Source organism: Lolium perenne, chromosome 5, assembly GCF_019359855.2.
Source record: "Lolium perenne isolate Kyuss_39 chromosome 5, Kyuss_2.0, whole genome shotgun sequence".
Lineage (NCBI taxonomy): Eukaryota > Viridiplantae > Streptophyta > Magnoliopsida > Poales > Poaceae > Lolium > Lolium perenne.
Window position 1 is genome coordinate 230,150,636 of NC_067248.2, and position 27,018 is coordinate 230,177,653.

Here is a 27,018-nt window from a genome sequence, read left to right on the forward strand (position 1 = left end):
TTATCGTTGAACCATATTACTTATGTGATACCGATGCTATATTTCTTTTAGGTTTATTATTATTTCCTTGCTTTAATTCTTGTGAATATGTATGCATGTGAACCCTCTAACTCTTTCCATTGCGTTATATACTAATATGCCTTGTGTCAATAGAGATGACGTACTACGTCGTGTTCGAGGGGCGGGTTCCAGGAGTGTACGAGGAGTGGGAGGAGTGCAAGAAACAGGTGCACAAGTTCAGCGGCAACTGCTACAAAGGGTACCCGACTAGACACGAGGTGGTTGCCAAGTGGAGGGCGCACCAAGCGAACAAGAGCAAGATGAAGACCTTCCTTGTGCTCTCGCTCTTGCTCACCATCGTCGCGGCGGTACTCTATTTCATCCTAGTGTAGGCGGCGGCCGGTGTCACTTCGTTTGTATCTAGAGATGATGAGAACTTTCTTAATTTGCATGGATTATGAGTTGTATGGAGCTATATGTATAACTCGATCGGGCTCTAAGTAATGTGATGATGATGTGATGATTATATATGTCCATATTATATCTGTCTGTATTATATTAGTATATAACCTGTATAATGTGTATAAAACCAGTATAAAACCTGTATAATACACCAGGGAGCACAAAATCGAGTATACCTGTAGATAGTTCTGTGGCGCACCAAAAAATAATTCTGTGGCGCACCTATTTCTGTGGCGCAGCTATATCACATGCGCCACAGAACTACTTATTTCTGTGGCGCACCGGCCCAAGTGCGCCACAAAAACCTTAATTCTGTGGCGCACGGCCAGATGCGCCACAGAAAGCTTATTTTTGTGGCGACGTTTCTGTGGCGCACCCCCCATGCGCCACAGAATCAAATTTTCGTGCGCCACTGATGAGGCTTTTCCTACTAGTGTGTGAGCAAGATTTGCTTCTCCCGCTGAAGGATCATTATGTGGTTCACCATGATAAACCCACCTAACATATGTGCGGTCCATCCCAAAAATGTGTAAATGATCTTCCACTACATGGTGAGGCCTCTTCTCACCATTCATACATGTGCAGCGCGGGCAATACACGTCCAGGTCGTGACCTTCATGAGCTCTAATAAACCCCATAAAGGGTTGAACACCATTTATATATGAAGGGGAACATAAGTGTCCATGCAGTATCCAAGTTCTGTCCATCTGTTTAATTATGAGATACAATGGTTGGTGATTAATTTAAGGCGAAGTAGGAAATGTATATCCATCGAGTACAAAACTATACTAGTACATGATTATGCATTTCAGCAATCATGTCGAGTACAAAACAAAAAATGCCCATCGACATTTTAGCAAACAGATCGTGTACAAATCTCTGCCATGGCATTTCAGCAAATTAACGGATCGAGTGCAAAACTGACTCTATATGCCCACGCAAATGAACAAATTGATCGAGGACAAATCGAGCGGAAAACTATAAAGTGCCAATTAGTTCGACCATACTGACGATTTTTTTTAGCAGCATCAAGAAAATATAAATCGTTAGGCCGTCTTGCCCGATGCATGATTGAGCTAGAGATAACAACCCTACCGTGGATCAACTTGACCGCCGGTGCGTCTCGAGAAGAACGACGGGGAGGGGAAGCTTCTTCTTCGCACGGACGGGACGGGGAGGGGAAGCTCTTCGCACGGACGGGGATAAGTTGTGTAGCGGTGGGTGGGGGGTCATGCGGCCGGGCGGCCCGGTAGGTGGTGTTTAATGGAGTTGCGTGTGTAATTTGTTGTGCACAAGGTTGAGGAATAGGCGGTTCCCTTTGCCGCGCGCACAATTCAAACTATCCCGCCCATGTAGTTTAAATTCGCCCTATTTTCATTAAATCGACATAAAGTCATGTGAGTGGGTGGAAATTAGCAAAGTTGCTTGAAAAATAGTAAAACTCTGGAATTATCCTTTAAATATGCTCTACTTCCTGTGAAAATCGGGGTGTGGACTGTGGAGGCATGTTGAGCTGTTTTATTTGTACCTTCTTCATTAAAACTCCCATTTTATGCACTTTGGATGGAAAGAAATCATTTGTACATAAATTTTGACAACGCCATTTGCAAACATTAATTGTTTTACATGCCAATATGCACCCATCCACCAAATATGGGGCAAAAGTTTATCACAATCTAGATATATATGTATAATTAGTGAGGGACCCCTTTTGATTTTGTGCAATTTCCACTAATTAGCTAGAGAGAAGGGGTCAGTTAATTAGGCCATGTTAGGGCTATGTGTTTTAGATTAGGGTTGTGTGGATTCAAATACAACTTCTATATTTGTGTGCTATGATTAATCAAAACTAGACCGATCGACTGCACACACATTATTAGAGGCACATGCCTTTGCGCACAAAGTGCATGTGTGTGTTCTTGGCCACCAACGAGAGAGCGGCGAGAGAGCGATTGAAATCTCCAAATTAAACACATATATAAGCATACATGGTTAGGCCATGCATGCATATTTATTATATATATTGTGAGGCAAATAAATTAAAGTACATGTGTATATATATAAGTGTGTTTCTTGGCCACCAACGATATATAGATCGAGAGAGAGAGATTGAAATATATATATCCCCAAGAATATCTTCAAACATGTATTGAAATATATGCACGAATGATATGCAAGGTATGCCATGCGCACATGCACACTAATTATATATATTATGAGACAACTTAATCAAATGTGTTTTCATTGGAGATCGAGAACTTGTAAAAAATCAAGTTAATTAATTTATCAGCGCTAATTAGTTAATTGGTTGCCTACTTGATGAGCAATTTAGTGTCGTTGGCCTATATATATATATATACATGTAGGGTTTAATTAGGGTTTAGGGTTTAGGGTTAGCTAGCTAGAGTTTTAGGGTTAGGGTTTACGGTCTAGGGTTTAGGGTCTAGGGTTTAGGGTTTAGTGTTTAGGGTGTTTAGGGTGTACATTTAGGGTTTATGGTCTAGGGTTTAGGGTCTAGTGTTTAGGGTGTTTAGGGTGTACGTTTAGGGTATAATTAGGGATTAGGGTTTTAGGGTTTAAGGTTTAGGGATCAACGATCGAGTGCACACACACATTATTAGAGGCACTCGCGCCTTTGCGCATAAAGTGCATGCGTATATATGTAAGTGTGTTTCTTGGCCACCAACGATATATAGATCGAGATAACAGAGAGATTTAAATATATATATATATCCCCAAGAATATGTTCAAAAATATATTGAAATATATGCACGAATCAAGTTAATTAATTTATCAGCGCTAATTAGTTGGTCGCCTGCTTGATGCGCAATTAAGTGTCGTTGGCCTATATATGTAGGGTTTAGGGTTTAGTGTTTAGGGTTTAGGGTTTAGGGCTTTAGGGTTTAGGGTTTAGTGTTTAGGGTGTTTAGGGGGTTTATGCTTAGGGTATAATTAGGGATTAGGGATTAGGGTTTTAGGGTTTAAGATTTAGGGTTAGGGTATATATATATAAGTGCACACACACATTATTAGAGAGGCACCCGCGCCTTTGCGCATAAAGTGCATGCGTATATATAAGTGTGTTTTTTGGCCACCAACGATATATATATAGATCGAGAGAGAAAGAGATTGAACTATATATATTTATCCCCAAGAATATGTTTAGATATATATTGAAATATATGCACGAATGATATGTGCAAGGTATGCCATGCGCTCATGCACACTAATTATATATATATTATGAGGCAACTTAATCAAATGTGTTTTCATTTGAGAGAACTTATCAAGATTCAAGTTAATTAATTTATCAGCGCTAATTAGTTGGTCGCTTGCTTGATGCGCAATTAAGTGTCGTTGGCCTATATATATATATGTAGGGTTTAATTAGGGTTTAGGGTTTAGGATTAGCTAGCTAGGGTTTTAGGGTTAGGGTTAGGGTTAAGGTTAATTAATTAGGGTTTAGGGTCTAGGGTTTAGGGTTTAGGGTTTAGGGTTTGGGGTTTGGGGTTTAGTGTTTAGGGTTTAGGGTCTAGGGTTAGGGTTTAGGGTTTAGGGTGTAGGGTTTAGGGTTTAGGGTTTAAGGTTTAGTGTTTAGTGTTTAGGGTGTTAATTTAGGGTGTACGTTTAGGGTATAATTAGGGATTAGGGATTAGGGTTTTAGGGTTTAAGGTTTAGGGATCATCGATCGAGTGCACACACACATTATTAGAGGCACCCGCTCCTTTGCGCATAAAGTGCATGCATATATATAAGTGTGTTTTTTGGCCACCAACGATATATATATAGATCGAGAGAGAAAGATTGAAATATATATATTTATCCCAAAGAAATATGTTCAGATATATATTGAAATATATGCACAAATGATATGTGCAAGGTACGTATGCCATGCGCGCATGCACACTAATTGTATATATATTATGAGGCAACTTAATCAAATGTGTTTTCATTCGAGAGAACTTGTCAAGATTCAAGTTAATTAATTTATCAGTGCGCTAGCTAATTAGTTGGTCGCCTGCTTGAGGCGCAATTAATTAAGTGTCGTTGGCCTATATATATATGTAGGGTTTAATTAGGGTTTAGGGTTAGCTAGCTAGGGTTTTAGGGTTAGGGTTAAGGTTAATTAATTAGGGTTTAGGGCCTAGGGTTTAGGGTTTAGCAGGGTTTGGGGTTGGGGTTTAGGGTTAGGGTTTAGGGTTTAGGGTTTAGGGTGTAGTGTTTAGGGTTTAGGGTCTAGGGGTTTAGGGTTTAGTGTTTAGGGTGTTAATTTAGGGTGTACGTTTAGGGTATAATTAGGGATTAGGGATTAGGGTTTTAGGGTTTAAGGTTTAGGGATCATCGATCGAGTGCACACACACATTATTAGAGGCACCCGCGCCTTTGCGCATAAAGTGCATGCGTATATATAAGTGTGTTTTTTGGCCACCGACAATATATATATATATATAGATCGAGAGAGAAAGATTGAAATATATATATTTATCCCCAAGAATATGTTCAGATATATATTGAAATATATGCACGAATGATATGTGCAAGGTATGCCATGCGCTCATGCACACTAATTGTATATATATTATGAGGCAACTTAATCAAATGTGTTTTCATTCGAGAGAACTTGTCAAGATTCAAGTTAATTAATTTAGCAGCGCTAATTAGTTGGTCGCCTACTTGATGCGCAATTTACTGTCGTTGGCCTATATATATGTAGGGTTTAATTAGGGTTTAGGATTTAGGATTAGCTAGCTAGGGTTTTAGGGGTAGGGTTAGGGTTAAGGTTAATTAATTAGGGTTTAGGGTTTAGGGTTTAGGGTTTGGGGTTTGGGGTTTGGGGTTTAGGGTTTAGGGTCTAGGGTTTAGGGTTTAGGGTTTAGTGTTTAGGGTGTTTAGGGTGTACGTTTAAGGTACAATTAGGGATCATGGATTAGGATTTTAGGGTTTAAGGTTTAGGGATCATCGATCGAGCTAGTGCACAGACACATTATTAGAGGCACCCGCGCCTTTGCGCATAGAGTGCATGCGCATATATATAATAAGTGTGTTTCTTGGCCACCAACGATATATATAGATCGAGAGAGAGGTTGAAATATATATATATCCCCAAGAATATGTTCAGATATATATTGAGATATATATATGCATGAATGATATGTCCATGGTATGCCATGCGCGCATGCACACTAATTGTATATATATTATGAGGCAACTTAATCAAATGTATTTTCATTCGAGAGAACTTGTCAAGATTCAAGTTAATTAATTTATCAGCGCTAATTATTTGGTCGCCTGCTTGATGCGCAATTAAGTGTCGGTGGCCTATATATATGTAGTGTTTAATTAGGGTTTAGGTTTTAGGGTTAGCTAGCTAGGGTTTTAGGGTTAGGGTTAGGGTTAATTAGGGTTTAGGGTCTAGGGTTTAGGGTTTAGGGTTTAGTACGTGTTTAGGGTTTAGGGTCTAGGGTTAGGGTTTAGGGTTTAGTGTTTAGGGTTTAGGGTTTAAGGTCTAGGATTTAGGGTTTAGTGTTTAGGGTGTTTAGGGTGTACGGTTAGGGTGTAATTAGGGATTAGGGTTTTAGGGTTTAAGGTTTAGGGATCATCGATCGAGTGCACACACACATTAATTATTAGAGGCACCCACGTGCATGCGTATATATATATAAGTAAGTTTCTTGGCCACCAAAGATATATAGATCTAGAGAGAGATTGAAATATATTTAGGGTTTATGGTTTAGGGTTTAGGGTTCAGGGTCAAGGGTTGGGGTTTAGGGTTTAGGGTCTAGTGTTTAGGGTTTAGGGTATATGGAGTTTAGGGTTTAGGGTTTAGGTTCTAGGGTTTAGTGTTTAGGGTGTTTAGGGTGTACGTTTAAGGTATAATTAGGGATCATGGATTAGGATTTTAGGGTTTAAGGTTTAGGGATCATCGATCGAGCTAGTGCACAGACACATTATTAGAGGCACCCGCGCCTTTGCGCAAAAAGTGCATGCGTATATATATAATAAGTGTGTTTCTTGGCCACCAACGATATATATAGATAGAGAGAGAGATTGAAATATATATATATATATCCCCAAGAATATGTTCAGATATATATTGAGATATATATATGCACGAATGATATGTCCATGGTATGCCATGCGCGCATGCACACTAATTGTATATATATTATGAGGCAACTTAATCAAATGTGTTTTCATTCGAGAGAACTTGTCAAGATTCAAGTTAATTAATTTAGCACCGCTAATTATTTGGTCGCCTGCTTGATGCGCAATTAAGTGTCGTTGGCCTATATATATATATGTAGGGTTTAATTAGGGTTTAGGTTTTAGGGTTAGCTAGCTAGGGTTTTAGGGTTAGGGTTAATTAGGGTTTAGGGTCTAGGGTTTAGGGTTTAGTACGTGTTTAGGGATTAGGGTCTAGGGTTAGGGTTTAGGGTTTAGTGTTTAGGGTTTAGGGTTTAAGGTCTAGGGTTTAGGGTTTAGTGTTTAGGGTGTTTAGGGTGTACGGTTAGGGTATAATTAGGGGTTAGGGTTTAAGGGTTTAAGGTTTAGGGATCATCGATCGAGTGCACACACACATTAATTATTAGAGGCACCCACGCCTTTGCGCATAAAGTGCATGCGTATATATATAAGTAAGTTTCTTGGCCACCAAAGATATATAGATCTAGAGAGAGATTGAAATATATTTAGGGTTTATGGTTTAGGGTTTAGGGTTCAGGGTCAAGGGTTGGGGTTTAGGGTTTAGGGTCTAGTGTTTAGGGTTTAGGGTATATGGAGTAGTGTTTAGGGTTTAGGGTCTAGGGTTTAGTGTTTAGGGTGTTTAGGGTGTATGTTTAGGGTATAATTAGGGATTAGGGTTTTAGGATTTAAGGTTTAGGGATCATCGATCGAGTGCACACACACATTATTAGAGGCACCCGCGCCTTTGCGCATAAAGTGCATGCGTATATATATAAGTGTGTTTCTTGGCCACCAACGATAAATAGATCGAGAGATAGAGATTGAAATCCCAAGAATATGTTCAAATATACGCACACACATGAATTATTAGAGGCACCCGCGCCTTTGCGCATAAAGTGCAGGCATATGTGTGTTGTTCTGGCCACCAACGATAGATCGAGAGAGATAGATAGATTGAAATCCCCAAGAATTAGAGGACCCCTTGCACAAGTGTTGGCCATCTATATATAATATGAATCCCAATAATGTTCATACATGATAGGGCATATGTGTGAAGCAATTTTTTTTCGAGAACTTGTAAAGATTCAAATTTATCAGTGCTAATGGAAACTAGTGCACATTAGAGGACCCCCTCTTACACGTGTTGGCCATCTATGTATAGTTTGAATCCAAATAATGTTCATACATGATAGGCTATATGTGAATCAATTTTTTCTTCCAAGAACTTGTCAAGATTCAAATTTATCGGTGCTAATGGAAACTAGTGCGCACTAGACAAGCCCCTTGCGCAAGTGCTGGCCATTACATATAGTTTAAAACTCAAGAATGTTCATACATGATAGGCCATATGTGCAAAGGAATTTTTTTCCCGTGAACTTGTCAAAATTCAAGTTTATCGGTGCAAATGGAAACTAGTCCAAAAAATTACATAGAGGTCCAAGAGAACTAGACAATAACTAATAGGACCTGCAACTTTACAAAAAGGACCCCAAAACATATAGAAGAAAATCAATCGAGTCCTTCTGGACCGCACATCAGATCTCTGCTCCGCATCCTTTCCAGCAACTCCGTCGCCGGGGACGCACCACTTGGGACGGTGTCGCCGGTAGTCGCCAGGACGAAGGAGAAGAAGGGCCTCCAACAACGGCACATTGGCTCTGAGAAGGGCCGCTGAAAGGCCAAGATGTTCACGGGCAAGACGGATGACGCCGTCGTATGCCCCGAGCTTGTGAACGTTAGCAGCTTGACTTCCCCATTGACCAGATCTGAATCACTGACCAAAGCAAGCCTCACCGTTAGCGCCATCACCTTGATGGCACCAGATCGGGGTTTGGCCGGCAAGATCCGCCAGATTCACCGTAGGCCAGATCTGAAGCCGATGACGAGATCCCCGACTCCATTGCGCCATTCTGCTCATGGGAAACACTGGATCTAAGCTTACAACAACATGAACTCCCTCGGATCCAAATTAACTGACTCAACTTTGCTTATCTAAATATGGATGTATCCACACATGTTTTTACTCGAGATACATACACGTCTAAGGAAAGTTGAATCAATTAATTTAGTTCGGAGGGTGTACGATATACAGAGAGAAGTCGGCTTCGTCTCCGGCCGGCGAGGCTGCCGGAGAGAAGGGGAGAGGAGCCAGGGGAGTGGGAGAGACTCGAGAGAGAAAGAGAAGAGGAAGAAATGAGAGCTCCCTGGGGAAGAACATTATTTTTGTCGTTCTGCTCGTAGCTTGAAACTGAAAATTTCGACCGCGCGCCAAATCATCCCGCCGCATCCATTCGAAAATCCCGTGACCAGTTTTACCCTTTTAACCCTGGTCCGGAAGCTACAACCCACCGACCATGGAGGGCTCATTCGGTAACAATGAAATATCTTGCCTAGATCCCGAACCCTCCCCACAGGCCCACACCCACCCACCAACCATTCGCCCCATTAGCTCAAAAATACTCTCACACGCCAAAGCTCTGACTCTCAACAGTACTAGATCTGCTTCGCCGCCGGCATACTCCTCCACAGCGTAGCCTTGATCGTGTTGGCTGTCCACCCACCTGATTCGCTCCCCCGCCGCCCTCGCCACCGACGGATCTGCTTCACCGCCGACCTCGCCACCGACGGATCTGCTTCACCGCCGACCTCGCCACCGACGGATCTGCTTCACCGCCAACCTCGCCACCGATGGATCTGCTTCACCGCCGACCTCGCCACCGACGGATCTGCTTCATCGCCGACCTCGCCACCGATGGATCTACTTCACCGCCGACCTCATCCACAGCGTAGCAATCAACGCCTTTCCTGTCGACGCACCGGATCCTCTCCAACGGAACCGTGTCTACTTCACCGCGCCCCCCCCCCTCCACAGAAGCCGATCTATTCCACCGACTACCTCGGCGCAGCGGCTGTATCAACTTCACCGAATCCCTTGCCAGCCAACCAGATCTGCTTCACTAACGCCCGCTTCTACTGAAACAGGGTCGACTCATCGTCTCCCGCGTTCGCCGCTGCTGGAATGCAAGTTGCCGCCCCCGTCCACCCCGCCGCAGCTTGGTTAGTACGCTGGCCCGTTAGATCGCGGTGTTTCTTTAGCCATGTTTTGTGTAGTTATTTGCAGATCTCATATGCCATTAAATTTCTTGATGTGTTACTTCGCATGAAGTTCGTTTAAATATTATACAGTACCAAAGCATTATCCGGTCGCTACCATCCTGTTCATTCTACTGACACCTGTGTGCATCCACATATTTATAGGGGACCCATTCATTTGCTACCAACTGTTTTTGTACTGCATGCTATTCCTTTTATAGTCATGCTATGGGCATTTCCAATCTGGTTGTTCTTATACCACGTCATTAGCTCACCGCTAGCCGCTAGCTGTTTTCTCGTGTCTGCTATTCTTTTACTGGTTTTATAATCATGCTATGTGCATTTCCAATCTGCTTGCTCTTATACCTCGTCTTTAGCTTATAGCTATTTTTTTCCATGAATGCTCCTGTCGCACAGCTTGTATAGTTATTGCTGCGTGCATGTCTGGTCTTTGTATTATCGTAGACTAACTTGTCAATGTTATTTTTCCTAGGGATTGATCATGCGAACCACTTATTAGAATATCCAACATTAACAGCGGGGATGCTAGGGAAGGTTGGAATCTGATTTCTTGGTTGGTAACTTTGGCAGTTTACTTCCGTTATTATCTATAACCTATATGCATTGTTCCTTATGCAAGAGATAAACACTTGGAACCCTGCCATAGCAATGCCATCCATGCTTTACTATGTTTCTGCCTATTTGATATGCTTGTCTTGGAGCAACTGCGAAGGTGATTTGAACCTGACATTTGGTCATTCTTAATGCCAGTTTACTTTATGTGGAAAACCTTGGCATTACCCTACTCTAAATCTGAATGTCCGAAATTCGTATCTCATGCAAAGCAACATCTAGTTGGTTTTAATCTGATATCTGGTAAATATTGGCTTATTCATTTGGCAGCTCAAGTTTTTTGTTATTTGAAACCAGCTGACTTGGTCTTAAATGAGATATCTAAACACAGATTAAGGACAATGGAGCAGGAGGATTAGCATTTCACTTGATGGCTGAACCTAAAATGACAGGCATGTCGACCACGACTAGTGCACGCAAGAGAAGGACCTGCAGCGAGCCAGTATGTTCTGCTACATGCTGTTATCTGATCTCTACATTGCATAATACATGTTTGAATAGTTAATTGTTGTAACTATTTTTGCAATATTACCAGAATGCAGTTTTAGTGAAGCAGTCATCATTAGAAGATAGTCGCCAAAGCGACCCTGTGCAACATTATGATGTAAGTCTGCTTAGTACAAGTTCCATAGATTGTCTTATTTATGCAACTTGTTATTATCTTATATCTACATTGCATAATAAATGTTTGAATAGTTCACTGTTGTAACTATGTTTGCAATATTACTAGAATGCAGTTGTAATGAAGAAGTCCTTAGTAGAAGTTAGAGCGCAAAAAAGGTTCCGGCGTGAGCCTATGCAACGATATAATGTAAGTCTGCGCTTAGTACTTGTGACTATCTCATATCGACAATGCTTAATACATGTTTGCATAGTTCATCGTTTAACTCTTTTTGCATTATTATCGAATGCGATTACGATGAAGCAATCTTCATTAGAAGAGAGGCCCACAAAAAGTTCTGATCTTTGTTCCGATGCATCCTCTCATAGCCGTCAACCTAGACCATTCTTTTTATCAAACAGTGAACATCTCAAGGTTGTACTTTATAAAAGACAAGGTATTATTTGCTTTAAGGTCTCAGAGCGATATGTTGACCAAGAGTACACAAGATTCAATCAAGGCGATTGCCAAATGTCAACATGTTACTGATGATGCTAATAGAAGTCCTCAATGATTCTATGTAATTTTTTTATTTGGGCACATTAATTGCCTTGTAATTTTCCTAGTTATTTTATTTGTGTATGTAATTGTGTGTATCATTGATATCAGATTTTAGGCTCATGTAATTTAATGCAAGTTGACTAGTCAAACAACCAGGGCCCTATAACAGATTGGGCCGGCCCATTAACAGTAGTGTGGGGCCCACTTTCATTTTGGGCCGGCTCACTTACTTACTGGGCCGGCCCGTTAACAGGAAAGTGGGACCCACCTGTGCTTTTGGCACGGCCCACTGTCTTGTTGGGCCGGCCCACTTGCTACATGACAGACCCCACATACTAAATGGGACGGCCCTTTAAGAGGAAAGTGGGACCCACCTGCGTTTTTGGCCCGGCCCACCAGCGTGTTGGGCCGGCCCACTTGCTATATGGTGGACCCCACATACTAAATGGGCCGGCCCTTTAACTGGAAAGTGGGACCCACCTGTGTTTTTGGCCCGGCCCACTAGCGTGTTGGGCGACCCACTTGCTATATGGTGGACCCCACATACTAAATGGGCGGCCTTTTAAGCTGGAAAGTGGGACCCACCTGTGTTTTTGGCCCGGCCCACTATCTTGTTGGGCCGGCCCACTTGCTATATGGTGGACCCCACATACTAAATGGGCTGGCCCATTAACAGGAAAGTGGGACCCACCTGTGCTTTTGGCCCGGCCCACTGGCTTGGTGGGCCGGCCCACTTGATCTAATGTGGACCCCACGCACTAAATGGGCCGGCCCGATTAGCAGGAAAGTGGGACCCACGTGCTAATTGGGCCGGCCCAAAAACTTCTTGGGCCGGCCCACTTGCTTTAAGGTGGACCCCGCTTGGTAAATGGGCCGGCCCGATAACATGAATGTGGGTCCCACATGTTTTGTGGGCCGGCCCTTTTCCCTGTTGACCGGTCAAACGTGTGCATTCGGCCTGGCCCACATGCTTAGTGGGCCGGCCCATCAATGTTTTGACCAGTCAACCTTAGAGGTTAGGCCCGGCCCACGTAACTAATGGACCAGCCCAGCTATATAGTTGACCAGTCAAACTAAGTCAGCTGGCCCGGCCCGCAAACTTAATGGGCCGGCCCACTTAAGACTTGGCAGGCCTCGTGTGGGCCTACCATCTACCACGGTGTTTCAGCGGTTAACGCCGTTAATCGCGATTAACGGCGTACGCACGTGTCGGTTGCATGACGTCAGCAGTCAACGGGCTCCCGGAAACACTTCAGCAACGGTCCGATTTTCCGTGGCGGAAGGGCACCCAAGCGCGACGGACCGGAAAAAACGTGGTAGGACTTTGCCTGACGCAGTTTCGACAACAGAACCCATATCGTCGGGTTAGGCCCATACGCGACGAAAAACACCCCTTAGCGGACGATTTTGGGACGTTGCCTATCAGAACTTTTCTTGTAGTGATTGATGTTTTATCCCTAGTGGCAACAGCACATCCACAACCTTAGAACTTTCTGTCACTGTCCCAGATTTAATGGAGGCATGAACCCACTATCGAGCATAAATACTCCCTCTTGGAGTTACAAGTAAAAACTTGGCCAGAGCCTGTACTAGCAACGGAGAGCATGCAAGATCATAAACAACATATAGATGATAGATTGATAATCAACATAACATAGCATTCACTATTCATCGGATCCCAACAAACGCAACATGTAGCATTACAAATAGATGATCTTGATCATGTTAGGCAGCTCACAAGATCTAACAATGATAGCACAATTAGGAGAAGACGACCATCTAGCTACTGCTATGGACCCATAGTCCAGGGGTGAACTACTCACACATCACTCCGGAGGCGACCATGGCGGTGAAGAGTCCTCCGGGAGATGATTCCCCTCTCCGGCAGGGTGCCGGAGGCGATCTCCTGAATCCCCCGAGATGGGATTGGCGGCGGCGTCTCTGGAAGGTTTTCCGTATCATGGCTCTCGGTACTGGAACTATTATCGACGAAGGCTTCTTATAGGCGGAAGGGTAGGTCAGGGGGCGCCACGAGGGCCCCACACGCCACGGCCGCACGGCCCAAGCCTTGGCCGCGCCGCCCTGTTGTGTGGGCGCCTCGTCGCCCCACTTCGTATCTCCTCCGGACTTCTGGAAGCTTCGTGGAAAAATAAGATCCTGGGCGTTGATTTCGTCCAATTCCGAGAATATTTCCTTACTAGGATTTCTGAAACCAAAAATAACAGAAAACAGCAACTGGCCCTTCGGCATCTTGTTAATAGGTTAGTGCCGGAAAATGCATAAATATGACATAAAGTATGTATAAAACATGTGTGTATCATCATAAAACAAGCATGGAACATAAGAAATTATCGATACGTTGGAGACGTATCAGCATCCCCAAGCTTAGTTCCTACTCGTCCCGAGTAGGTAAACGATAACAAAGATAATTTCTGAAGTGACATGCTATCATAATCTTGATCATACTATTGTAAGCACATGTAATGAATGCAGCGATTCGAAGCAATGGTAAATATAATGAGTAAACAATTGAATCATATAGCAAAGACTTTTCATGAATAGTACTTTCAAGACAAGCATCAATAAGTCTTGCATAAGAGTTAACTCATAAAGCAATAAATTCAAAGTAAAGGTATTGAAGCAACACAAAGGAAGATTAAGTTTCAGCGGTTTCTTTCAACTTGTAGCATGTATATCTCATGGATAATGTCAACATAAAGTAATATAATAAGTGCAATATGCAAGTATGTAAGAATCAATGCACAGTTCACACAAGTGTTTGCTTCTTGAGATGGAGAGAAATGGGTAAACTGACTCAACATAAAAGTAGAAGAAAGGCCCTTCGCAGAGGAAAGCATTGATTACTATATTTGTGCTAGAGCTTTTATATTGAAAACAAGAAACAATTTTGTCAACGGTAGTAATAAAGCATATGCATTATGTAAATTATATCCTACAAGTTGCAAGCCTCATGCATAGATTACCAATAGTGCCCGCACCTTGTCCTAATTAGCTCGGATTACCTGGATTATCATCGCAATACATATGTTTTAACCAAGTATCACAAAGGGGTACCTCTATGTCACTTTGTACAAAGGTCTAAGGAGAAAGCTCGCATTGGATTTCTCGCTTTTGATTATTCTCAACTTAGACATCCATACCGGGACAACATAGACAACAGATAATGGACTCCTCTTTAATGCATAAGCATTCAACAACAAATAATATTCTCATAAGAGATTGAGGATAGTTGTCCAAAACTGAAACTTCCACCATGGATCATGGCTTTAGTTAGCGGCCCAATGCTCTTCTCTTACAATATGCATACTCAAACCATTCAACTCATAGTAAATCGCCCTTACTTCAGACAAGACGAACATGCATAGCAACTCACATGATATTCAACAAAGGGTAGTTGATGGCGTCCCCAGGAACATGGTTATCGCTCAACGAGCAACTTATAAGAGATAAGATGCATAAGTACATATTCAATACCACAATAGTTTTTAGGCTATTTGTCCCATGAGCTATATATTGCAAAGGCGAAGAATGGAAATTTAAAGGTAGCACTCAAGCAATTTACTTTGGAATGGCGGAGAATACCATGTAGTAGGTAGGTATGGTGGACACAAGTGGCATAGTGTTTGGCTCAAGGATTTTGGATGCATGAGAAGTATTCCCTCTCAATACAAGGCTTAGGCTAGCAAGGTTATTTGAAACAAACACAAGTATGAACCGGTACAGCAAAACTCACATAAAAGACATATTGTAAGCATTATAAGACTCTACACCGTCTTCCTTGTTGTTCGACCCTTACTACAAAATATCTAGACCTTAGAGAGACCAATCATGCAAACCAAATTTTAGCAAGCTCTATGTATTTCTTCATTAATAGGTGCAAAGTATATGATGCAAGAGCTTAAACATGAGCACAACAATTGCCAAGTATCACATTATTCAAGATATTATACCAATTACCACATATAGCATTTCCCGTTTCCAACCATATAACAATTTAACGAAGCAGTTTCAACCTTCGCCATGAACATTATGAGTAAAGCCTAAGGACATATTTTTCCATATGCAACAGCGGAGCGTGTCTCTCTCCCACACAATGAATGCTAGGATCCAACTTTATTCAAACAAAACAAAAATAAAAACATACAGACGCTCCAAGTAAATCGCATAAGATGTGATGGAATAAAAATATAGTTTCACTAGAGGAACCTGATAATGTTGTCGATGAAGAAGGGGATGCCTTGGGCATCCCCAAGCTTAGATGCTTGAGTCTTCTTGAAATATGCAGGGATGAACCACCGGGGCATCCCCAAGCTTAGAGCTTTTCACTCTCCTTGATCATATTGTATCATCCTCCTCTCTTGATCCTTGAAAACTTCCTCCACACCAAACTCAAAACAACTCATTAGAGGGTTAGTGCATAATCAAAATTCACATGTTCAGAGGTGACATAATCATTCTTAACACTTCTGGACATTGCACAAAGCTAATGAAAGTTAATGGAATAAAGAAATCCATCAAGCATAGCAAAACAGGCAATGTGAAATAAAATGCAGAATCTGTCAAAACATAACAGTACGTAAAGACGAATTTTCTAGGTGCACCAGACTTACTCAAATGAAAATGATAAAATTGGATGAAAGTTGCGTACATATCTGAGGATCACTCACAAAAAATGGCAAAATTTTCTGAGTTACCTACAGAGCCTACTGCTCAAATTCGTGACAGCAAGAAATCTGTTTCTGCGCAGCAATCCAAATCTAGTATGAACATTACTATCAAAGACTTTACTTGGCACAAAAATGCAACAAAATTAAGATAAGGAGAGGTTGCTACAGTAGTAACAACTTCCAAGACTCAAATATAAAACAAAAGTGTTGTAGTAAAATCATGGGTTGTCTCCCATAAGCGCTTTTCTTTAACGCCTTTCAGCTAGGCGCAGAAAGTGTGTATCAAGTATTATCAAGAGATGAAGCATCAACATCATAATTTGTTCTAATGATAGAATCAAAAGGTAACTTCATTCTCTTTCTAGGGAAGTGTTCCATACCTTTCTTGAGAGGAAATTGATATTTAATATTACCTTCCTTCATGTCAATAATAGCACCAACAGTTTGAAGAAAAGGTCTTCCCAATATAATGGGACAAGATGCATTGCATTCAATATCCAAGACAACAAAATCAACGGGGACAAGGTTATTTTTAACCGTAATACGAACATTATCAACTCTCCCCAAAGGTTTCTTTGTAGAGTTATCAGCAAGATTAACATCCAAATAACAATTTTTTAATGGTGGCAAGTCAAGCATATTATAGATTTTCCTAGGCATAACGGAAATACTTGCACCAAGATCATATAAAGCATTACAATCAAAGTCATTGACCTTCATCTTAATGATGGGCTCCCAACCATCCTCTAACTTCCTAGGAATAGAAGCTTCGCGTTCTAATTTCTCTTCTCTAGCTTTTATGAGAGCATTTGTAATATGTTTTGTAAAGGCCAAATTTATAGCACTAGCATTAGGACTTTTAGCAAGTTTTTGTAAGAACTTTATAACTTCAGAGATGTGACAATCATCAAAATCCAAACCATTATAATCTAAAGCAATGGGATCATTGTCCCCAATGTTGGAAAAAATTTCAGCAGTTTTATCACAAGCAGTTTTAGCAGTTTTAGCAGGTTCCGGCAGTTTTGTAGGCTTTGCATTAGAAGTAGAAACATTCCAACACCAATTGTTTTACCATTGATAGTAGGAGGTGCAGCAACATGTGGAGCATTAGCATTACTAGTGGTGGTAATAGTCCAAACTTTAGCTATATTATCTTCTTTAGCATTTTCTTCTTTTTCCCACCTAGCACGCAATTCGGCCATTGATGACCCACAAGTATAGGGGATCGCATTAGTCTTTGCGGGTAGTATAACCCAATTTATTGATTCGACACAAGGGGAGACAAAGAACACTTGGAAGCCTTAGCAGCAGAGTTGTCAATTGAGCTGCACCTGGAAACAGACTTGCTCGCAAGAGTTTATCAGTAGTAACAGTTTTATAACAGTAGCAGTAGTGAAATAGCAGCAGTAGAGTAACAAAGATAGCAGTAGTGATTTTAGTAAACAGCAGGATTAAAATACTGTAGGCACGGGGACGGATGACGGGCGTTGCATGGATGAGAGAAACTCATGTAACAATCATAGCAGGGCATTTGCAGATAATAATAATACGGTGTCCAAGTACAAAGCAATCAATAGGCATGTGTTCCAATTATAGTTGTTCGTGCTCGCAATGAGAAACTTGCACAACATCTTTTGTCCTACCAGCCGGTGGCAGCCGGGCCTCAAGGGAAACTGCTGGATATTAAGGTACTCCTTTTAATAGAGTACCGGAGCAAAGCATTAACACTCCGTGAACACATGTGATCCTCACATCACTACCATCCCCTCCGGTTGTCCCGATTTCTGTCACTTCGGGGCCATCGGTTCCGGACAGCGACATGTGTATACAACTTGCAGGTAAGATCAATAAACAATGAATATCATGATGAAACAATAACATGTTCAGATCTGAGATCATGGCACTCGGGCCCTAGTGACAAGCATTAAGCATAACAAGTTGCAACAATATCATCAAAGTACCAATTACGGACACTAGGCACTATGCCCTAACAATCTTATGCTATTACATGACCAATCTCATCCAATCCCTACCATCCCCTTCGGCCTACAGCGGGGGAATTACTCACACATGGATGGGGGAAGCATGGCTGGTTGATGGAGAGGCGTTGGCGGTGATGATGGCGATGATCTCCTCCAATTCCCCGTCCCGGCGGAGTGCCAGAACGGAGTCTTCTGGCTCCCGCGACGGAGTTTCGCGTTGTGGCGGCGTTCTGGAGGCTTTCTGGCGACTTCAACTTCTCCCCTTGCGTTTTTAGGTCGAAGGCATTATATAGTCCGAAGGAGGGCGTCGGAGGCCGGCCGAGGGGGCCACACCATAGGGCCGCGCAGCCCCCCCTAGGCCGCGCCGCCTTATGGTGTGGGGCCCTCGGGCCTCCACCTTACTTGTCCTTCTGGCTCCGTCAGTATTCTGGGAAAATAGGGCCTTCTGCATAAATTCCGAGGATTTTCCCGAAAGTTGGATTTCTGCACAAAAACGAGACACCAGAACAGTTCTGCTGAAAACAGCGTTAGTCCGTGTTAGTTGTATCCAAAATACACAAATTTAGAGGCAAAACAATAGCAAAAGTGTTCGGGAAAGTAGATACGTTTTGGACGTATCAGCCATCAATCTTATATTCTCATTAATTCTAACTTGGATGACGTTTGCTGTAGCAAATGACTTAATATCATTATTTTCATTAGGCATAACTTTTGATTTCAAAAGATCAACATCAGCAGCAAGACTATCGACTTTAGAAGCAAGTATATCAATTTTCCCAAGCTTTTCTTCAACAGATTTGTTAAAAGCAGTTTGTGTACTAATAAATTCTTTAAGCATGGCTTCAAGTCCAGGGGGTGTATTCCTATTATTGTTGTAAGAATTCCCATAAGAATTACCATAACCGTTACCATTATTATAAGGATATGGCCTATAGTTGTTACTAGAATTGTTCCGATAAGCATTGTTGTTGAAATTATTATTTTTAATGAAGTTCGCATCAACATGTTCTTCTTGAGCAACCAATGAAGCTAACGGAACATTATTAGGATCAACATTAGTCCTACCATTCACAAGCATAGACATAATAGCATCAATCTTATCACTCAAGGAGGAGGTTTCTTCAACAGAATTTACCTTCTTACCTTGTGGAGCTCTTTCCGTGTGCCATTCAGAGTAATTAACCATCATATTATCAAGAAGCTTTGTTGCGGCGCCTAGAGTGATGGACATAAAAGTACCTCCAGCAGTTGAATCCAATAGGTTCCGTGAAGAAAAATTCAGTCCTGCATAAAAGGTTTGGATGATCATCCAAGTAGTCAGTCCATGGGTTGGGCAATTTTTAACCAAAGATTTCATTCTTTCCCAAGCTTGGGCAACATGATCAGTATCCAATTGCTTAAAATTCATTATGCTACTTCTCAAAGATATAATTTTAGCAGGAGGATAATATCTACCAATAAAAGCATCCTTACATTTAGTCCATGAATCAATACTATTCTTAGGCAGAGATAGCAACCAATCTTTAGCTCTTCCTCTTAATGAGAAAGGAAACAATTTTAATTTTATAATGTCACCATCTACATCCTTATACTTTTGCATCTCACATAGTTCAACAAAATTATTAAGATGTGCAGCTGCATCATCAGAACTAACACCAGAAAATTGCTCTCTCATAACAAGATTCAGTAAAGCAGGTTTAATTTCAAAGAATTCTGCTGTAGTAGCAGGTGGAGCAATAGGTGTGCATAAGAAATCATTATTATTTGTGTTTGTGAAGTCACACAACTTAGTATTTTCAGGAGTACCCATTTTAGCAATAGTAAATAAAGCAAACTAGATAAAGTAAATGCAAGTAACTAATTTTTTTGTGTTTTTAATATGGCAAACAAGATAGCAAATAAAGTAAAGCTAGCAACTATTTTTTTTGTTTTGTTTTAGTGCAGCACACAAAGTAGTAAATAAAAGTAAAGCAAGACAAAAACAAAGTAAAGAGATTGGAAGTGGAGACTCCCCTTGCAGCGTGTCTTGATCTCCCCGGCAACGGCGCCAGAAATTTACTTGCTGCGCGCAGCTGACGTGTGTCTCTCCGTTCAGCACGCGACCGTTGGGAACCCCAAGAGGAAGGTGTGATGCGTACAGCAGTAAGTTTCCCTCAGTAAGAAACCAAGGTTTATCGAACCAGTAGGAGCCAAGAAGCACATTGAAGGTTGATGGCGACGGAGTGTAGTGCGGCGCAACACCAGGGATTCCGGCGCCAACGTGGAACCTGCACAACACAACCAAATTACTTTGCCCCAACGTGACAGTGAGGTTGTCAATCTCACCAGCTTGCTGTAACAAAGGATTAGATGTATAGTGTGGATGATGATGTTTGCAGAAAACAGTAGAACGAGTATTGCAGTAGATTGTATTCGATGTAAAAGAATGGACCGGGGTCCACAGTTCACTAGAGGTGTCTCTCCCATAAGATAAATAGCATGTTGGGTGAACAAATTACAGTTGGGCAATTGACAAATAAACAGGGCATGAACATGCACATACATGTTACGATGAGTGGTGTGAGATTCAATTGGGCATTACGACAAAGTACATAGACCGCTATCCAGCATGCATCTACGTCTAAAAAATCCACCTTCAGGTTATCATCCGAACCCCCTCCAGTATTAAGTTGCAAACAACAGACAATTGCATTAAGTATGGTGCGTAATGTAATCAACAAATACATCCTTAGACATAGCATTGATATTTTATCCCTAGTGGCAATAGCACATCCACAACCTTAGAACTTTCTGTCACTGTCCCAGATTTAATGGAGACATGAACCCACTATCGAGCATAAATACTCCCTCTTGGAGTTACAAGTAAAAACTTGGCTAGAGCCTCTACTAGCAACGGAGAGCATGCAAGATCATAAACAACACATAGATGATAGATTGATAATAAACATAACATAGCATTCACTATTCATCGGATCCCAACAAACGTAACATGTAGCATTACAAATAGATGATCTTGATCATATTAGGCAGCTCACAAGATCTAACAATGATAGCACAATTAGGAGAAGACGACCATCTAGCTACTGCTATGGACTCATAGTCCAGGGGTGAACTACTCACACATCACTCCGGAGGCGACCATGGCGGTGAAGAGTCCTCCGGGAGATGATTCCCCTCTCCGGCAGGGTGCCGGAGGCGATCTCCTGAATCCCCCGAGATGGGATTGGCGGCGGCGGCGTCTCTGGAAGGTTTTCCGTATCGTGGCTCTCGGTACTGGAACTATTATCGACGAAGGCTTCTTATAGGCGGAAGGGTAGGTCAGGGGGCGCCACGAGGGCCCCACTTCGTATCTCCTCCGGACTTCTGGAAGCTTCGTGGAAAAATAAGATCTCGGGCGTTGATTTCGTCCAATTCCGAGAATATTTCCTTACTAGGATTTCTGAAACCAAAAACAGCAGAAAACAGCAACTGGCTCTTCGGCATCTTGTTAATAGGTTAGTGCCGGAAAATTCATAAATATGACATAAAGTATGTATGAAACATGTGTGTATCATCATAAAACAAGCATGGAACATAAGAAATTATCGATACGTTGGAGACGTATCAGGCGCCGAGGGGAGCTGCGCGTGGAGCTCTTCCCGGTGGACGACGACGCGTCCACGAGCGACTACGCCGCCCACCACAAGTACTTGCTTTCCTCCGTCCAGCCTATGATTCCCCCGCTCGCGAGCGCGGTATTCCCATGATGAGCCCGTCGTCATCGCGCATCGTCTCCATCCTCGTCCCTCGACGCCCTTTCTTCCAGACCTCTCTTCCGCGTTGCTGTGAAGGTAGGCAGTCCTCCCTTTCCCGTCATCTTCCGGGGTAATTTTTTGGTGAGGTGGCTCATGTATGCTTGCAGGAACGGGCGGGTGGCGTACCAGGCCACCAGAGCGATCTCCAACTTGGTGGATTCTTTCTTAGCTTCAAGGAACCTGCGAAGAAACAATTCCCAAGCAGATTTTAAATTGGTATTGCATATCATCGATAAATCCACTGTAAGAAACGTTTCATGGACATCAGTTTTAATTGTATCTTATCTGCTATTCAGTGGCCCGTCTGATACCTGAATCTTATGGCAATATCAGCGATTCTGTAATTGTGCTGCAAAATTAGCAGTTCTTTTTTTAAAATATTGCAATATCATCGATTCTGTAGGATTGTTTCAAGATTGATCTTTAGGTAGAGGTTGTTTAATGACAGTTGCAGCTATACAGTTTCTAGGGCCTTACTGTCCTGCTTGTTGGAAATAACAAATACATACCTAGGAGTAGATTAACGGCAGCACTAATTGTTCTGTTTGTTGTCCTGCTGTAATGTGATGGTAGTGTTGATTTGGAACTTTGCAAGTGGCATGCTTATGAGTAGATTATACATATCTGGCGATACTGCTTGACCCATGATTGGTTGCAAATTTGCCACATTAATTACATAGTACGCGTATATGAATATATTTATTGCTCTCTATTTTTGGGTGCTTCTCCTTGAATATTATGTGACCTTGGTTGAGGAAGATAATTGTTTACCAGGTTATTATTGAACACAGGACCCCTCAAGGAACTACTTTTTTGTTGTTCACAATAGTAGGATATTTTTGTTGTGCCGATTCAATCTGACGGACTACTTCCTTTCTCGAAACATTGTCGTGATTCTTTCAATTCCAAGGGAAAGAATGCTAAGAAGCTAGAAAAAAGAATGTTAATAAGACAAAAAAAATATTTGTATGTAGAGAAATAATAATTGTTGCAGTGTTCAATAATCTAGGTTTAAATTCACGTGAATCTGCCAACCTTATGAATGGGGTGGAAATTGGTTGTATTGTGTGTAAACTCCTTCAGAAAACGAACTTATTTTATGTTGTTTCTAATCAAGCAACATCCCTAGTAACTTGTGCTAATTGATTCTCCTTATTGTTGCAGCAAGATCACTAGCACACATGCTGATGTGCACCCAATTTCACTGATGACTCTGCGGTGCATCTATATCCTATACAGGCTATATTCAGAATACTCTTTAGGTGGGCAATGCTTCTTTGTCTGAATTTTCTCTTCGTTAAATACTTGATGGGTAGATGTTATGCTTCATTTGTTATTCTACACTCATTTTTGGCAAGTAGTGCATATACTTTTTAGATTTACCATTATGTGAGTGAAATTGTTAGCATACGCTAGAATCTGAATTTTCTTGATTGACCGATGGTCTGGTATCGATAATTTTATAGAAAATATACATCTTCTCGTGTGCATCAGTATCAGCTCTCGCAATATTTTGTTAAATACACTGATGATTCATCTGCATTATTATCTACATCTTTTCCATTTATCACACACCCATTATGCTATTTGGTCATTTCCATTTCGCCATTTTGGCAGTAGGCCAAAATATCTACAAGAGAGACACTACTTCTAAACTTTGCTCGATATTTATGTCTAGTTGGACGGACAGCGGGAGGTGGATGGCTTTGGTGCAACATAAAATGGTATACTAAGAGCACATATGCTTCCTTCATGTTAATTTTGCTCCTTTATTTGGAAGTGGGTATACGTAGATAACTAGAAATAAAGGAGTACATCTATATGTGATGGACAGCCCCCTCGGTGTGTTCTCTGTTGGTTTCAACAATTTTAATGGCGGGTTCAGTTTTGTCCATAGCGGCACATCCAAGCTCATCGTCGAGCAACCTGCTTCGCCAATTGCCACAAATTATTTGCAGATTGTTATTTCGAGTTTGAGTCGGCCTTTTGCTTATTGGTTGGGTAAGCGATCTGACCCTGTGATGACATTATCCAATTGCCAGGCTATGCAGCAGAGGATTGGAAGATGCAGTACAATGACCGATACTGGAGCTCCCGTCCCCATCAAAGGCCTCAGGCACCCCTGCGGACTAGCGGACTATCACAATGCGGCAGAGAAAATTATAGTGACGGTCAGAACATAAGCTACGGCATGAGCTAGCGTGCAAGACACTGACATAATTGTTTTGGTTAGGTGTGGTCTTTCCCAGGTACATAAGCTCTGGGAGTAATCAGCGACCGGGATCTCAAACTTTAATTAGTGGCTTTAAAAGCCCTCTTTTCGAAAGCTGGAATTTTGTTGTACTTAGTGGAAATTATGGTGTTTGCTACGGGATTCTCATGTTTTAGACAACCAATTCAGTTAGTACTGAATCATTGGGTGAACAATACAACAACATATGCTTGCGCAAATTTGAGTATGCCTTTTCCAAACAATTAATCAAATCAGGTTACTAACCATGCAAGCGATGTAAGAAAAGTTCTTATGAAAAAAATTATTGTGCACTATTTGGAATTCGCAGGCTCACCTAATTAGTATATCTGTCGACCATACACATCCATGTGGATATACTAAACCACTAAGTTACCTAGATCTAGTTAGGACCCTTCAGCTCTACAAATAAAAAATTATATAATCTGCTAGCTGCAGAAAGATAAAATTGTCATGCATAAGAATTCTGGGAAGTGGGACTTGCAATTACATCGGTTATTTCTTCCAAAGATATTACGTTGTCACAGAAAACAACATCACACCATATAAAATATGGTATACAATGGGACATAAAAAATGTGTATTAAAAAGCATTCTTGCAGTACAACAATTCCGGATATGATCTGGTAGATGACACTAATTGAAGGAAACATTCGTAAGCAAGTACATTACATGGACATGACACCACAATAAAGATATTCAGCTATATACAGAAGTGCAGTTTGTTTTAGGGAGAGTGGTGCACAAGGGGAGCTTCAAATCTAGTTTTTTAGATATGGATTTTCATGGGTCCAAACTTCTCCAAAGAATCAGGTAAAAAGGCCTGGTTTCATTCAAATCATGTAAGATGACGCCCGAGAGCTAAGCTGGTTCATCTTTACCTGCAATACACAAACTTATTGATGAAAATTCACAAGACTAGAAGGATAACATCATATGGCATTAAGTGGATTAAATGAAACTACCGGGTTAATGATACAATAAAGCTGACTTTCCAACAATCAAGGTCAACATGTTGTACATGACAGACAGAGCCAAAGGCTCAACACCTGAGCACATGCTCACGACAAGGGAAGTTTTGGATATAAGATGAAATCTGCCAGAGTTTATAATGGGTATAAAATAACAAACAGTCGGAATAAAAAATAAATACAAGACATAAGTAATACCTACTCCACAAAACTTCTGTCACATAGGCCAATTTCATGTAGAGCAAAGGCGCTAACAAGATTTCAAGAAGAATATGACATACTTCTTTGTTTGGTGGAACTTGAAAGGATAAAGAAGTTTGGAACTCAATGTTTATCTCTCCTGCTGCTCTTCGGTCGTTGGGTTAGCGCAAGGAACAACCTTGTTCTGTGATTTCCTCGACCTGGACAATTTCTTTGAGTGACTCAAAACCATTGGCCTGCTAATGTTGGTGGTGGTCTTCATAGCACGAACATCAGACCACATGCACAAAAGCAAGAGAATAAGAGTTACTGAACCAGATAAAATAAGATACACCTACGACATGAAAATATCATAAAATCATGAGAATGGTATTATTATATTCCCATTTTTGTTTAAATATATGTAGCTGAGTCATCTAGTGTTATTTATCAAACAGGAGCATCCTATATAGGGCATGTTATGCTAGTGAAAAATATGCAGTGAACATGAACTAAGAGTGAAGCAATTGCTTCAGGTAATCAGAAACCATTTACAAGGAAAACAGCTACATGACTCTTCAACTATAGTTAAATAGGTGTTGCAGCTTGTTCGGGTTCAGGTGGAGCCTGTCCAAGACAAGCTTGTGACTGACAAGGATGTAGTGTAATACTATTCTACATAACTCGGAATGGCTAGTACTAAGGCAGAACTTTCAGAAAGCATTCAAGCCTGGCATAAAAGGGGTATGAAGTATTACAAAATCAGATTTCTGGGAATATGATTAATTTTCATATAGTCTCTTGTATAAATGGGACAGTACCACAGCTACCGTGTTCGGTTTCAATAGAGGAGCTTTGTTCAGCATGGTAAATTGTTAATACTGATGCAATGTCCTCGAATGGACATTTATTTCTCAACTCCATTCCGTGTGCTCCATGTCGTGGGCTGATTCACGACCACAGAACACACAGTTATCCTCAGTCGAGATGTGTCTGTGTTGTAATTGTTCTCCCACTAGGTAATCGTGTATCATCCGCCAGAGTACAATTTTCATCTTGTTGGGAGCCTGGATCGCCCATAACTTTTCCCAGTTCTTAGTCTTAGTCTCTGTAGCTCTATCATCTTTGCATGTTATGAACTCATGTAATTGGCATCCTGATAAGTGATTTCAATACAAAAAAATACAAAGAACGGAATGGCCAGCTACCGTACCTTACGTTGAAGCCCATGGGCGTTCTGCGCTGGCCGTGAATCTACCCACAACACGGCTCAGGGGGCTGTTGCTCACCATGATGCATCCCGCAGCCACCACCCGTTCTGCCAATGCTGAGGCTACCCTCAGCTACCACCCACCGCGTGGACAGACCAGGCTGCTGACGCCGCCACGCCGCCATGGCAACATTGCCCCGAGATGACATGAAACCTACATAGATCTAATAATGCATATGCTTATCATCTGAATCTTGTATTGCTTAGTCTAATAGTGAACATTTGATTGGGTCCAGAACAGAAAAAAAATTAAGCTGAACCTGAGGAATCAATGATTCATAGACACACAAAACAGGATAAGTAGCTTTGTTTATGGGAAGACGCATAAAGAATGATAGCAGGATTTGAG

General features: G+C 41.6%; 2 long non-coding RNA genes across 2 annotated transcripts in view; one reads left to right on the forward strand and one right to left on the reverse strand.

Annotated features, from left to right (window-relative positions):
- The window catches only part of LOC127302188 (uncharacterized), a 114,946-nt gene extending 90,498 nt beyond the window's left edge, over positions 1-24,448 (forward strand). The window contains exons 2-5 of the long non-coding RNA XR_011745620.1: positions 21,811-22,033; positions 22,105-22,240; positions 23,162-23,721; positions 24,040-24,448. This is a non-coding gene — a long non-coding RNA (uncharacterized lncRNA). The remainder of the gene's footprint in view (positions 1-21,810; positions 22,034-22,104; positions 22,241-23,161; positions 23,722-24,039) is intronic.
- A 365-nt stretch (positions 24,449-24,813) lies between these two features.
- Positions 24,814-26,602, reverse strand: LOC127302189 (uncharacterized). Its single transcript, XR_007852723.2, has 2 exons — positions 25,501-26,602; positions 24,814-25,129 (listed from the first exon to the last, which is right to left on the reverse strand). It is a non-coding gene; the product is annotated as an uncharacterized lncRNA (long non-coding RNA).
- Between the last annotated feature and the right edge of the window lie 416 nt (positions 26,603-27,018).